The sequence below is a fragment of the Rhea americana genome, unplaced genomic scaffold (genome assembly GCF_003343005.1).
Source record: "Rhea americana isolate MKP2758 unplaced genomic scaffold, rheAme1 scaffold_25, whole genome shotgun sequence".
In the NCBI taxonomy this organism is placed as follows: Eukaryota; Metazoa; Chordata; class Aves; order Rheiformes; family Rheidae; genus Rhea; species Rhea americana.
This window is the reverse complement of record NW_028186368.1, coordinates 1,267,383-1,280,194: the sequence shown is the minus strand read 5'-3', so window position 1 is coordinate 1,280,194 and position 12,812 is coordinate 1,267,383.

The following is a 12,812-nucleotide window of genomic DNA, read 5'->3' as shown; positions in this document are numbered from 1 at the left end:
TGGCCGGCGGCGCCCGGGGGGGCGGAGCCGGGCGGGCGGAGGCGGGAGCAAGGCAACGGTCGCGGGGCGGGGGGAGGGGCGCGCGGGCGGGGCCGTGAGGGGACGCTTGTCCCCGGGGAGGGCTGTGAGGGGGACGTTTGTCCCCAGGACAGGGCCGTGAGGGGGACGCTTGTCCCCAGGGAGGGCTGTGAGGGGGACGTTTGTCCCCAGGGAGGGCTGTGAGGGGACACTTGTCCCCAGGACAGCGCCGTGAGGGGGACGTTTGTCCCCAGGGAGGGCTGTGAGGGGGACGTTTGTCCCCACGACAGGGCCGTGAGGGGACACTTGCCCCAGGACAGCGCCGTGAGGGGGACGTTTGTCCCCAGGGAGGGCCATGAGGGGGACGCTTGTCCCCAGGGAGGGCTGTGAGGGGACACTTGCCCCAGAACAGCGCCGTGAGGGGGATGTTTGTCCCCAGGGAGGGCCGTGAGGGGACACTTGTCCCCAGGGAGGGCTGTGAGGGGACACTTGTCCCCAGGGAGGGCCGTGAGGGGACACTTGCCCCAGAACAGGGCCGTGAGGGGGACGTTTGTCCCCAGGGAGGGCCGTGAGGGGACACTTGCNCAGAACAGGGCCGTGAGGGGGACGTTTGTCCCCAGGGAGGGCCGTGAGGAGACACTTGCCCCCGGGCAGAGCTGTGGGGCTGGTCTGTTGATGCCACAGGCAGTGGGCCCATGTGGGGCAGCTTGGTGCGCATGGCCGACTTTGAAAGGGGCCGGTGCGTGCTGGTACAGCTGCCTCGGGGACCGCCTGCGGGCTGGCTGGGGGCCGTGGCTGAACACAGCACGGCTTGTACAGCTGACTGCGTGGACGGGCACAAGGTGCCAGTGATAAGGCAGCACTCCTGCCGGAGAAGCCCTGAAAAAAAGGAGCTCCTGGCAAGTGGTAATCCTCCATGGTAGCTGTCCCACTGCCTGGGCCAGGACYAACGGCAAGAGTGCGTGGGACTGCAAGGTTCCCATGTCTTGTCGTGAGCTGGGCGCCTTAGTTCGTACTTGGACATCTATGTTCCCACAGTCTTCTCARTAAAATACAGTCACCGAAAGACAATTCTTTCCAGAGCAGGATGAATGAGTTAAAATAACAGGTAAAGTTCTCACCGTGTACTACCTAGCTTTTTGCTAACTTYTGTGTGTGGTAGGATCTTGACCGTCATGCCTATCTCATGTCACCAAAGCTCTTTTTCATGATTTCAGAGGACTTTTGTCTCAGTCTTGATTTCTTAGTTCTCTGGTTAGATACACCAAAGAGGCAGAGCAGAGCCCTGCAATTCCATGTGATGATGCCTTCAGGAATAATGAGCCATTGGCGTGTACCTCCTCAGCAGGAGGAAAAGCAGAGCTGGCCAGRAGTGGTCCCATCCATTTCTTGCAGTTGTCAGCTGATTCAGTAATGCTTATGTGACAGCAGTGACGGGAGGCAGCAACAGTGATACCAGCATGCTCATTTTCCCAGTTGCCCGTAGTTCAGTGCTGTGTGAACTGGCTTTCTGCATCCCAGCTGTGCCCAGCTTGATCATCTCAATTTGATCTGGTCCATCTAGTCCTAACTTGTTGCAGTGTTACAACAAACGTCACAAGATCATACTGTGGAACAATTATCAAACAGAGGATCAAGATGTTTTATGCTGTCAGGTAAAAACACAACTGCGTCATTATAAAAATAATTATAAAAATACCCTCCAGCAGGAAAACAGTGCAATAGAGAGCATCTAACTTCTAACAGGGAGAGGGCCTGAATTTGGGCATTAGATCTTGACTTGGTCTCACTGCAATTTTAGAGTAGGCCCTAAGTTTTGGGCTGAGGCCAAGTAATATTCTCCTGCACAACTGCAATGTTTCAGGAGTCAGCCTAAACCAGGGACTGTGTCTGCTAGGCAGCTTGGACCAACACAATATTTTGAAGGTGTTGCTTTATAGGACAGGTGTAACCAGTTGGCCTTAGGGCTTTTGCAGCACATATGTTTAACCAGCCTAGCACTGCATCTAGAGCCCAGAGGTGGAAGCAGAAGCCCATGGTTCTGACTGTCCCTCTGCAGTGTCCYTCAGCCCATCCCTTACTCACCTTATGCACAACTGCCTTGTTTTCCCAATGTATGGCATGGAGATTTTTGTGTATTTGGAGAGTATCAAGCACCCTGGGGCCAAAGACATACATAGTATCTCTGGCACTGCTCCTTCAGCGTGGTCAGGTRGAGAGTGCGAAGAAACCATGTGTCTTGTCTGACTTAATCCACCCAGGAGAGGGCAGCAGCATTCATGCACATCGCTGCTGAAATCACACTTTGCCCCAAATGAAGAATTTCTTTTAGAAAGGGTCAGTGTACAGAGCTATGGTCTTTCATAATCCTCCTACCAAAGCATAGGTCTGAAAAAGGCCTTCTGCATTTCTCAAACCAAGAGCTAATCTCCGCTACCCATAGACTGATTGAAAATATCTGGCTCCTAGAGGCTGATGGAAAGATGACCAGCCAAGCCTTTCACATTGCAAAAGTAGCTCTCCTCACCCGTGCTTTCCCTCCTACARACAGACACAATCCCTTTGAAAGACACACTGGGGGTTTTTTGATGGCTGGAACTTTATCTTCATAAGTCAAAATAGATGTTTTCTCACATTTTATGAAAGTTAAATATTCTCCTTCAAGAGAATGTAGTCCTCTGTGAGTGGTAAACTGGACTCTAAAAAAATGAGGGAAAAATGTAAGAGTTTCAGATAAAACCTCTGAGAYTTAAGCCGAATATAAATATTTCCAGTGTTAGTATTTGCTGCAGATTTGTACGAAAGGCATCTAGTCACTAAATACCTTCTTATTTTCATAACATTAAGCATAAATTTACAAAGCAAGATTAGAAATTAGACAGCTTTTTCAGCTGTGATTAAAAGGTAGGAAGAAGACATGGTCCAGAATTGTTTTATAAATATAGATAAATTCTGTTATCAGGCAAAAATCAGCATTTGTCCTAACTGAGAACTTGACTGTCAAGCAAATCTGATTAGTTTTCTTTTAAGAGTGGTGCCATTAACTTTCTACTCAATCYCACTGAAGTGGCTATACTCGTGACTAAGGCAAGCAGAATTTGGCCTTTATGAATAATAGACATCAGAATTCTTGTGTTTTTAAATAGTACTAGTTATTCCAAAACCACATAAAAATAATTGAATACCTGCCCTGACTGCAGGGAAGAAATACATATAATCAAGCAGAAGCAAGAGTCTTCTCTTAACAATGAAGAAGCAGAACACAGTAAATGAACACTGATTTCCCATGCCATCTTGCTGAATTTGTAGAGATGTCATATCAGCCAGGGAAAATAATCAATTTGAAGCTGAGAACTTGTTTCTCCTCTCTCTGTTTATRTGGTGTCTCCCTGCAGATTTCAGTGATCTGTCTCTTGAGTGACAGCACTGCAAGCTGAGAACCAAACCATTTTCTCAGGTTTTCTTGCCACCTTTGAAGAATGRTGGCTTGGACAAGGAGTTTTAACCAAATGGCTGGAAAAGGAGGGGACAGACTGTAAATACAAGGCAGTGCCAGAAAACTAAGCGATAACCTGCATGTAAAGAATAAAGAGGGGTAGGAGTCAGGGATGATGCGGAGGCTGGGTGCTTGGGCAGCAGAAAGGCTGTGGGAATGGGGAGTGGGGCAGACAGCAGCTCCAAAGGAAGGGAAAAGGAAGGAAGGGCTTCTGGCCCTCTGAGCTGAAACTGCTGCCCAAGGACAGGCAGGATCTTGTCTGAAACAGGGGGCAGGTCAGAGCAGGAAGGTGTGAGCATTCTCCTTGGAGAGGTGTCTCTGAAGCTGTGAAAATAGMGAACTTTTTTAATCTTGCTCAAGGATGACAGTACATGAGGAACTAAAGAYTGGTTTCACTGCAGTTCTAAAAACACTGCAAAGCTTGACATGAGCAAAAGATCAGCTTATAATATCTTCTTTGCCAAACCACATCTGACATAYGGAAAGCTTTTTTCTGTCTTTCTATTATAGTAAGGAGGTCCCTATTGCTTCGYAGGACTGACGTCAGCTCCTTTATGTGTTTGTTATGGTTGATGTCAAAGCTTAGCRTTGATTGAATGACAATTTCCCAGACTCTACAGAGCATCAGAAGGTGGTCCAGAAGACAACTACATATAAGAACATAATTAAGTTGTGCATATCCCCATCAAATCCAAGAAAATTAACTTCAGAGGAAATAAGTTAAACTATTAGTATGTAGCCCAGGTTTGGGTTGGTTGTAAGTGAAAATCATCGTGGCAATGCTACGTAATGGTCTGAGCAAATTTTTATGCWGAGTGATTGTGTGAGCCTTTGCTTGAAAATGTTTGACAAACACTCCTCTAGCTGCAGTATTTCTGACTAGCCTGAGCCACAGCACTTSTTAGCACTGTTCTGTTGAACTATTATTTTTCTATGTGCATAGCAAAGAATATTAAAGCATTTTCACTCAGTGCAAGAAGGCAGAGTCACRTCTGCTCTAAATCATGAGGAATGAGCAAAATAACAAGTTAGAAAAAAAGCAATTCAGTGATATTCGCACTGACGATTTGAAACAATTTCAGTCTTTCCTTCAGAAGAACCCCAAACTTCACCAGTAGATTTGCAAAGCAGATGCTAAATCTTGTCCTCCAGCCTTTAGCACTCCAGAGCAATTAAAGCTGGATTGGCTGCCTAGGAATCAAAGAAGGTCAGGCACTTGAAATGTGAGCACACACTCACAAACAGCATCCTCTATATGAGTGCAAGAAAATGCTATCACCAAGTAAAAGCTCAGGACTTTTAGACTTACAGGCAGCAGGTGACAGTGCCTCATAAAGCATACTTGTTTTTTAGGAATCCTCTTCAAATTCAGGGTTGGATTCCTCAAATTACCGAATGAAACAAGGAAGAACTGATAGCAACAAAGTTTCCCCAAAAGCTGTTGTCTAAAATCACTGTGCCTGGCTGGCCAACTCAACCAGGATCTGCAGTGTTTTTGTCTTGATCAATTTTATGGCAAATTAGGGTTTTCTCAGTCTAATCCATACCGCTCTGCTCTAGTTTTGGAGAATCATTAACCTCCCCAATCTCAGAGTAAGCTTTAATGAATTATATGCCATCTAGTACAYGTATCTCCTTCTTATAGCTGTCTGGGTCACTCTCAGAGGAAGGCTTAACCCACATCTGAGATCCTCAAGGAATCAGAGGTTGCTCTTCTGACCACTACTGCCCTCAGACAGTAGGTCTTTTCTATAAAGAAAATGCCTTTTCCATAAGCATAGTTACAGGTTAGCTTTCTGTGGCTTCATGCTCCTGAAGCTTGATGATTACTGTAGCCTCTGATGAATACTCTAGCAGTCAGCTAGAACAATTTGGGTGGAGCAGTCATGGATGGTTCTGGGAGCTAGACTACCAAAAGGAACTGAGGTGACCTGAGATATGTAGCCAGAAAGCTAGCATTAATTTTCCTCTTTCCAATCATATATACAGAAAACACAGGGACAGGGGATCTATCAGCTAACTCTCTTCCCTGTTTATCACCACAAGCCTTCCAGAGAGGAAAGAAACACACTTCTTAGTTTGATGGGTTTTATCTCCTGTAAGCATATAAAAGAGTGTAAAAGCTTGAGAAACCATAGTGAGCACCACATGATATTTGCTTGGATCTTAAACATTTGCACATAATACTCTCACTGATTCTAATGCACAGAGAAATGCCATTTCCATGCACCTGTCAGCATTTTTGCTGTGGAAAAAAAATGTACACTATCTTTTCAGAATCACAGCTAGAAAACAATTAATTGTCAGTAGGCAATCATRTCAGTCTGAAAAGATCCAGCCTGAAATAAGTTTAGGTATTTTTCTTCTTTTTCAGGGAAAAGCTGCACTTGCACAATTGAATGATGCCACATTTAAGGTCCTGGGTAGCATGGCATTCCCTTACTCATATACTTCTAATTAAATCTTAATTGTGCCACTCATTATAAAATGAAAGAAGGGTTGTTGCACTAGGTATCTTTCATAATAGTAGAAGAGGATGATACTGGTGAAACAGATAATGTATAGAAAAAGAATGAATGTATGCTGGGGAAAAAAAAAGACTTTTGGAGATAATGATATTTAAAACACAGCAGAAACATTAGGAACAGCATAATAGTGAAATTACCATAAATAACTTCCTGATCATCGTAAATAGTATGAAAGGTACATTCTTATTATAGATCATTAAAGTGTGGATGACTATCTACGCTCAGAAATACCCAGAAAGCCAAATTCTACTTTTAATTCCCCTAGTGTCACTATGGTATAAACCCAGCTTCTTTTCATAATCAAGCAATCCAGAACCATTATTGTTTTGCAGAGATTGTTKCTCCCTCCTCATATAGCCTGCTGAATTTCATCAAGTTCCCAAATTACAGGCCCGAAACACAGTCCCTGAAGGGAAGAGAATGGCCAAGCTTCAGTGGGCTTTGAATCCTGTCGTCTTCAGGTCATTTCAATGTGGAGTTGGGCATCAAATTTTATGACAGACCACTTGCAGCTTCTCTTTTTCAGCAATGACCAAGGTCTGCTCTCCAGATGTGCAGAAGGCTTTTCTCCTAGTAAGTGTTCCAACAGTGTGGGACAGATGTTAGGACAGATTGTGATTCTTCAATGGAAAGGTGATGACTAGTTCATGTACATTCTCAAAGGCAAACTGCTCCTCTGCTTTTAACAGGATGCGATTCAGCCGTAAAGTTGAACTGCAAAATTTCACTCTTCTTAATCCCTTGACTGGGTCAACTGAAGATCATCTCCCCCAGKAGCTGCACAGCAACAGTTGTCTTTTGCTACTGTGTTTCCCTCCCATGCGTTCTGTGCTACTGGGATTGAAGTTACGCATATGAACTAGCATGACCATGTGAACTATTCACATGAGTTAAGGAAGAACATTTTCATAGGTATCTCCACTTTAAATATATCTGTCTTAGTCACTCTGCTGCTTTACATCTCTTCTTTACATTGCACCTGGGCACTTCCTTTTATCCTTAATAGTTGAAAATGATCTATTTACTAATATCGTTTCTTACTGACAGATTTTTCTATCTCTCTCAAGCTGAAGGATCACATATTTCCTAAGCAAGATGAGCCATAACAGAAGAGTGGGCCTAAAATGCTAGATTATTTCAGTAAAGACCTCCTCAGAATTTAAGGACCAATTATCCTCCACAGCTGAAATCGTACCTGAAGTACTCCGCTTTTTATGTTGATCGTGAGAAATYAGTCTTCAGCACAATTTCAGGTTATTTTAACAGCTGGTGAGGAGTCAGCAGAGATACCACTGGAGGCAGTGGAAGCGGAGGACAGCCAAGTGAGCGGTGGGCAAACAACATTTTATGCCTCCTTTGCAGGCACTGCCCAAATCACTGTGGTTTCTCAATCAACCTCAGTATATCTTAGTTACCTCATCTGCAAAATAGAAAGGCTTGATCTGACCGTATCTACTCAGAGCTCCAGGATACTTGGAACAACTGCGCATCGGTTCAGCCCCGGGCATTTTGCTGGCCTTGTTCCGTTGTTGTTTGCCACAAAGGGCCAAACTTCCTCCAGGTGTGAGTTTGTAAGTCTGTTCAGCTGAGTTCACTGCGGTTTTGTGCATGAAATAAAGAGAACAGGCTCTGGTCAAGGGATATAAACGTAATATTGATACCAGATGTCTTTCTTTATGCTAGCATGAGCCAACAGTCACTTCCCAAAGGCTACAAATGGCTGAAGGTTCTTGATGAAATTTTGTAAGGAGTTGCTGAGACACCTGGCAATGTTAACTGTAGCGTTTCAGTCTTAGACCTGTTGCTGTAACCTGAAAGTTTCTTCCCATGTTCCAAGGGTTCACACAGAAACTATTAAGCAACACAAATAATATTTTGAATGTATATATCACAGATAATGAATGCATCTTATTCTGCTGGGATGATACTTACAGGTGTTTTATTTTTACTTATTTCTTTTTTATCTTTTCCTTGCCCCTTTAGAGTGTTTTCCTTACAAAAAAAAAAAAAAAAAAAGTTTTCAAAGAAAAAAAGAAAGGAGCTCCAACCCACTTCCAGTCTTAAACCTGATGTAAGACTGTGTATTTACTCTTCTTGTCAGCTGCAAGGCACTGTGCACAGGACTATCTGCAGAGACAATGCAGGACAAGTTGCCATCACAGCCACGACACACTCCTGAAATCTCTGACTGGCAGGATTAAGCCATATTCAAATGGACAATCTTACTGGCTACTTCCACGGGCGAGGGACTCCTGGAAGCAAATATTCTTGTAGGGAAGAGGAGTTTCGGCAGCTAAACCATGGGAAGCTTTGCCTCTAATAAGAGCCAAGGATTAAGCCTGGAGAGGTCAGGTTTAGCTGTGGGGACTCTAGAAAAGAATAATATTTGATTTTCATACTCCTCCTAGACTGAATTAACTGAAATGTTTGAAAGAGAGTAAAATTCATTAAACTCATTAAATACAAAGTTAGGAATTTTTTACTATCTTGGGAAAGCATTTCTCAGCAAAGAAATGGGTGTATGAATATCATATGAACTGGTATCCCACCATATTCCAGCTATTCAAAGCCTACTATCCGCTGCATATTTTTGTCCACAGATGATTTTAAAAAAGGAGAGGAAATAGAAATCTGTGGGAAATGCCAGGAATTTCACAGAWAGTTTTAAAAATCTTCAATCCTCATGCAAGACAGTGAAACTGGAGAGTTCTCAGCACTGACTAGGACCAGTCCCCATTTTTAGCGAGCTCATGACGCAGTTTTCTGTTCTGTAGCCAGATCTTCTTGTACACGAATGTTCATTGCCTTGAGCAAGTGGTGAGAAATCTCCCTGCACCGGGTGTCTGATTTGGAAGTACGCTGCCACTTCCGGGCCCTTCCCAGATTTTGGCAGGCCTTTGCTCAGGCACTGATGTCACGTGTGAAGCCACCTTTCAGTGGCACTGCAAGAGCTTTTCTCTTGCCACTGTGCTTTCACACTCACCTGGGTTTTTTTCAAGTCATGTCCACCCAGACTGCCAGATGCTCTGCTCTGCTGGTCAAGGATGCTGTCTTCATGAGGCAGAGCCTGACCTTTCCCTTGGAGGGAGATGAATGGATGGAGGAATGGACAGATAGATAGATGAACAGAAGAATGGATGGACAGGTGGATGGATGGATGGACACTCATGACTCTGCTTTGATAAGGATCATACTAAAGTGGCCCTCTCTCCATGGCTCACTCCACAGAAGATTTTTGGAGAACTGCAATAAAATTTTCCTCAGAACATGGACATCTGCAGAAGAGTGGGTTCTGCAGGGTTTTCCCAAGGTTAGTGCCATCCAGCCAGGTACCTCTGTCTTCATCACAAGCCTTGAGCTTGCTGCAACAGCACTCGGGGAAGGCTAAAGCAAGTCAGAAGGGAGAAAGACAACAGACGATGAAAACCAGCACACACGCATACAAGCATAGAAGTAGACACACACACACACACACACACACACACACACACACACACACACACACCCTTGAGCATGCTGGTGGGAAATTCAGAGTGTCCCAGCACAGGAGCCAGTGCAGCTGCTCAAATCGCAAGTCAAGTTAGCGCTGAGGGCGATGCGTTCTTGGGAGCCGGGCGAGGAGGGACCAGGGGCTGAGCGCGTGACAGCGGGAGAAAGCAGGCGAGAGCAACCTGTTGGCACTGGCGAATGCACAAACAGCCTCCGGGCGTGGGGAGAGGGGGCTGGTCCTCACCCCCTCCCCCCCGAAAGCACCCCTTTCTCCCGAGGAGACACTGGGGAGGGTTATTCAACGGGGGCGCTGTGCCGGGGCATTGCCATGCGGGTGTCCAGGCAAAGGTTTTCTTGTGCCCCTTGGGGGCCGGGAAGAGGAGGGGTCCAAGGGCCTCCAAGGAGGGTGGGCGACCCCCAGCTGTGGGGTTCAGCCCCAGGGAGGGGTGGTTTTGTCGACCGAGGGGTGTTTGGGGTTAGTGGCGCAGCGGCGTGCTGGCAGCGGGGCCCCCCCCTCACCCCCCACCGCCGCCGGGGTCGTTGCCCCTGCCTGGGGCCGCGCCGGGACTCAGCTTTTTGTTATTTTCAYGGAGAAGATATTAATTAAAAGAAATACATGATTAAAAAGTAATGAGTTGAATAAAAATTATCTCCGCTCATTTTCTGATTATGTTAATTGTTAAAAACCCTTCAATCACGCTGTTGCAGTCAATGGGTTTTAATGTGAAATTAGTGGGCTCTTGATAACTTACAGTCCAGAATAATCCTGGAGGTTTAGTCATCATTCCTAATAACGAGATGTTACCAAGAACTGAGATTTTATATGATTTTGCTACATTCAGCCCTTCCCCCATAAAGACTCTGCCTTTGTGGCACACAACTTCAATTTTCATGCGTATGACTACTTTGTTAATGTTACCCTCTATACTGCTCCATTATATGCCAATTACATGTTTTATGTGTCTGTGCAACGTCTGAATATACAAAATGTGTGCCCGGCATAAGGATAGAAAAGCAATGTTGTCTCGCACAGATTTCTAATTTTATTTTTCTGTCCAACTTATCTTGAATCTTGCAACTGCTTCTATTCTTTGATTAATGATTGCTGTACAAGATGAGCCTTGTATTTCCCGCGGGTTCATACAGAAAGTAATAAAAGCAATTAAAACTGTTGGTTAAAAAARAAATTGCTGCAAGAGTTTGTATGCCACGGGGAGGCTTAAAGACTGTGGAGGCAAATAAATATGGAGAGTTTCTCGGATAGGTGATTGCCAAGAGCAAGGGTTTTGAAACAACTTGMGCACCGCGTTTCGGAAATACACAGGGACGAAATTGTGGCCCCTAGACCTCTGTTATTTTAGCTAACGTGTACCTTTCCTAGAAATTCGTTTAAGCGAGGTTTCATTTTCATGCAGATAACTGAGTGTAGCCTTTTCTATGCGACAGCGTTGAGCATTTGCATGTAAAAACCACTACTCGCACCCACCTAACAATTTAGCTAAATTCTGGAGCATTGACATAAAATTGACTCCTCGCTACGAGAAAGGAGTGCAGCAGGACAGATTAGTAGCTGCAGGGAAATTATCGTTGTTGCCAAGACAGGAGGTTTCTGAATTCCTCCGCACGGGCTGTCCGCGGCTCGGGCGCCGCAGCGGCCCCCGGCGCCGAGGGCGGGCGGGCAGGGACAGGCAGCCGCACGTTCCCTTCCCTTGCAGTTCTTTTGGGTCAAAAGAAGGAGAAAAGGAAAAAGAAGAAGAAGRAGGAGGAAAAGAGCAGGCACAAAATTCGCTTCCTCTACTCGTGTGTGTGCGCGCATACCCACATCTGCCTTCCCCGCTTCCTTGAAACTCAGTCCGCGGCGCTGGGCACCTCCGTGTCACTGGAAGGGTGTCTAATTCCTGCTGACACATGAGAAAGGACGTTTTCGTGTGGACCGGGGGGGCTGGAGCAGGGGCCGCGCAGTGCGGGCCCCACGGCCGGCCCAGGCTGCCGGCCCGGGGCTGCGGCGAGCGCCCGCCGCGGCGCCGGGCGCTGCTGGACGAGCCGCGCTACGGGGCTCCTCGGCTCCACAGCGGTGCCTCGCTCCTTGGCGGGCGGCGGTGCTCGGCTGGCACCTCTGGGTGCCCCCGCCGCCGCCCCATGGCCTCGGGCCGCCTCCCCCGCCCGCGCTGCCCCTCCGCCCGGGGCGGCTCCCACGCGGGGCTGCGGGGACCCGGGCCTCGGGGGCGAAGGCGGGGGATGGGGGCTAACTTGGTGCGTGTGCGGGGGAGTTTCTTTCGCTTTTTTTCCTTTTTATTTTTTTTCTTCGTGCCTCTGGTTAAAAAATAAAAATAATAAAAAGCCGTTTGTTTGCGAAGCCCCGTTGCCCCCGTCTAAACCCAGCCCCAGCGAAGCTCGCTGAGGGGGAGGGATTGGGGGGCGGGGGRGATCGCCCCCCTCCCGGCAGCCCCCCCCCCCATTCCTCGCTCACTCCCCTGTTTTCCTCCGCCGCTAGCTGAAGATCATTTTAATAAATAACAATGGAAGGGGAGCGCATCTAGGGGGCTTGTCGGCAACATTCAAAAGCCAATAGAGTTTATAATTCTACTCTATCATTTCTTATTGATTAGAGTAATCAAGATAAAAAGCTAGCCGGGCTCCGAGAAGTTCAGCGGCATATCATTAAAGATAAGAGTCAGTTAATTCTGGCGCGGGGGTAATGGTGCCGGCGATGAAGAGTTCATTTGCATGAGATGCTGAGCCCCGTAACAAGAGGACAAAAATCACTAATTAGGACTGCAGAGTGCCTCGAGTTCTTCAAGCACCCTTTCGAGAGGGGCGATGAGGCAAAGGCAGTGCACTTTTTCCCTTTTTTTTTTCTTTTTCTTTCTTTCTTTCTCTCTTTCTTTCTTTCTTTCTCTCTTTCTTTCTTTCTTTCTTTCTTTTTTTTAATGCCAGTGCCGGGCAGGACGGGGCGCCTGGGGCAGCGGGGGCTGCAGAGGCAGCGGGGGCTGCGGCGCCCGGGCCCCCCGCGCCTCTGCCCGGCCCCGAAACGCGCCGGCCCGGCGGGAAGCGAACAGCGGCAACAACCCCCAGCCGCCCCCCCGCCCCACACCTCCCCGCTACCAACCAGGGGATAAAAATAAAGAATAAAAAAAATTAAGGCGATAATAAAACGATTCGTAGCTTTGCTCAAAGTTTTCTTCGCGGGTTTTTAAAACACAGAGTGGGGGRAAAAAAAGAAAACCCGAACAACCCAAGCATCACGCAACGAAAAACAAAAGTAAACAGCGGCGGCGGCG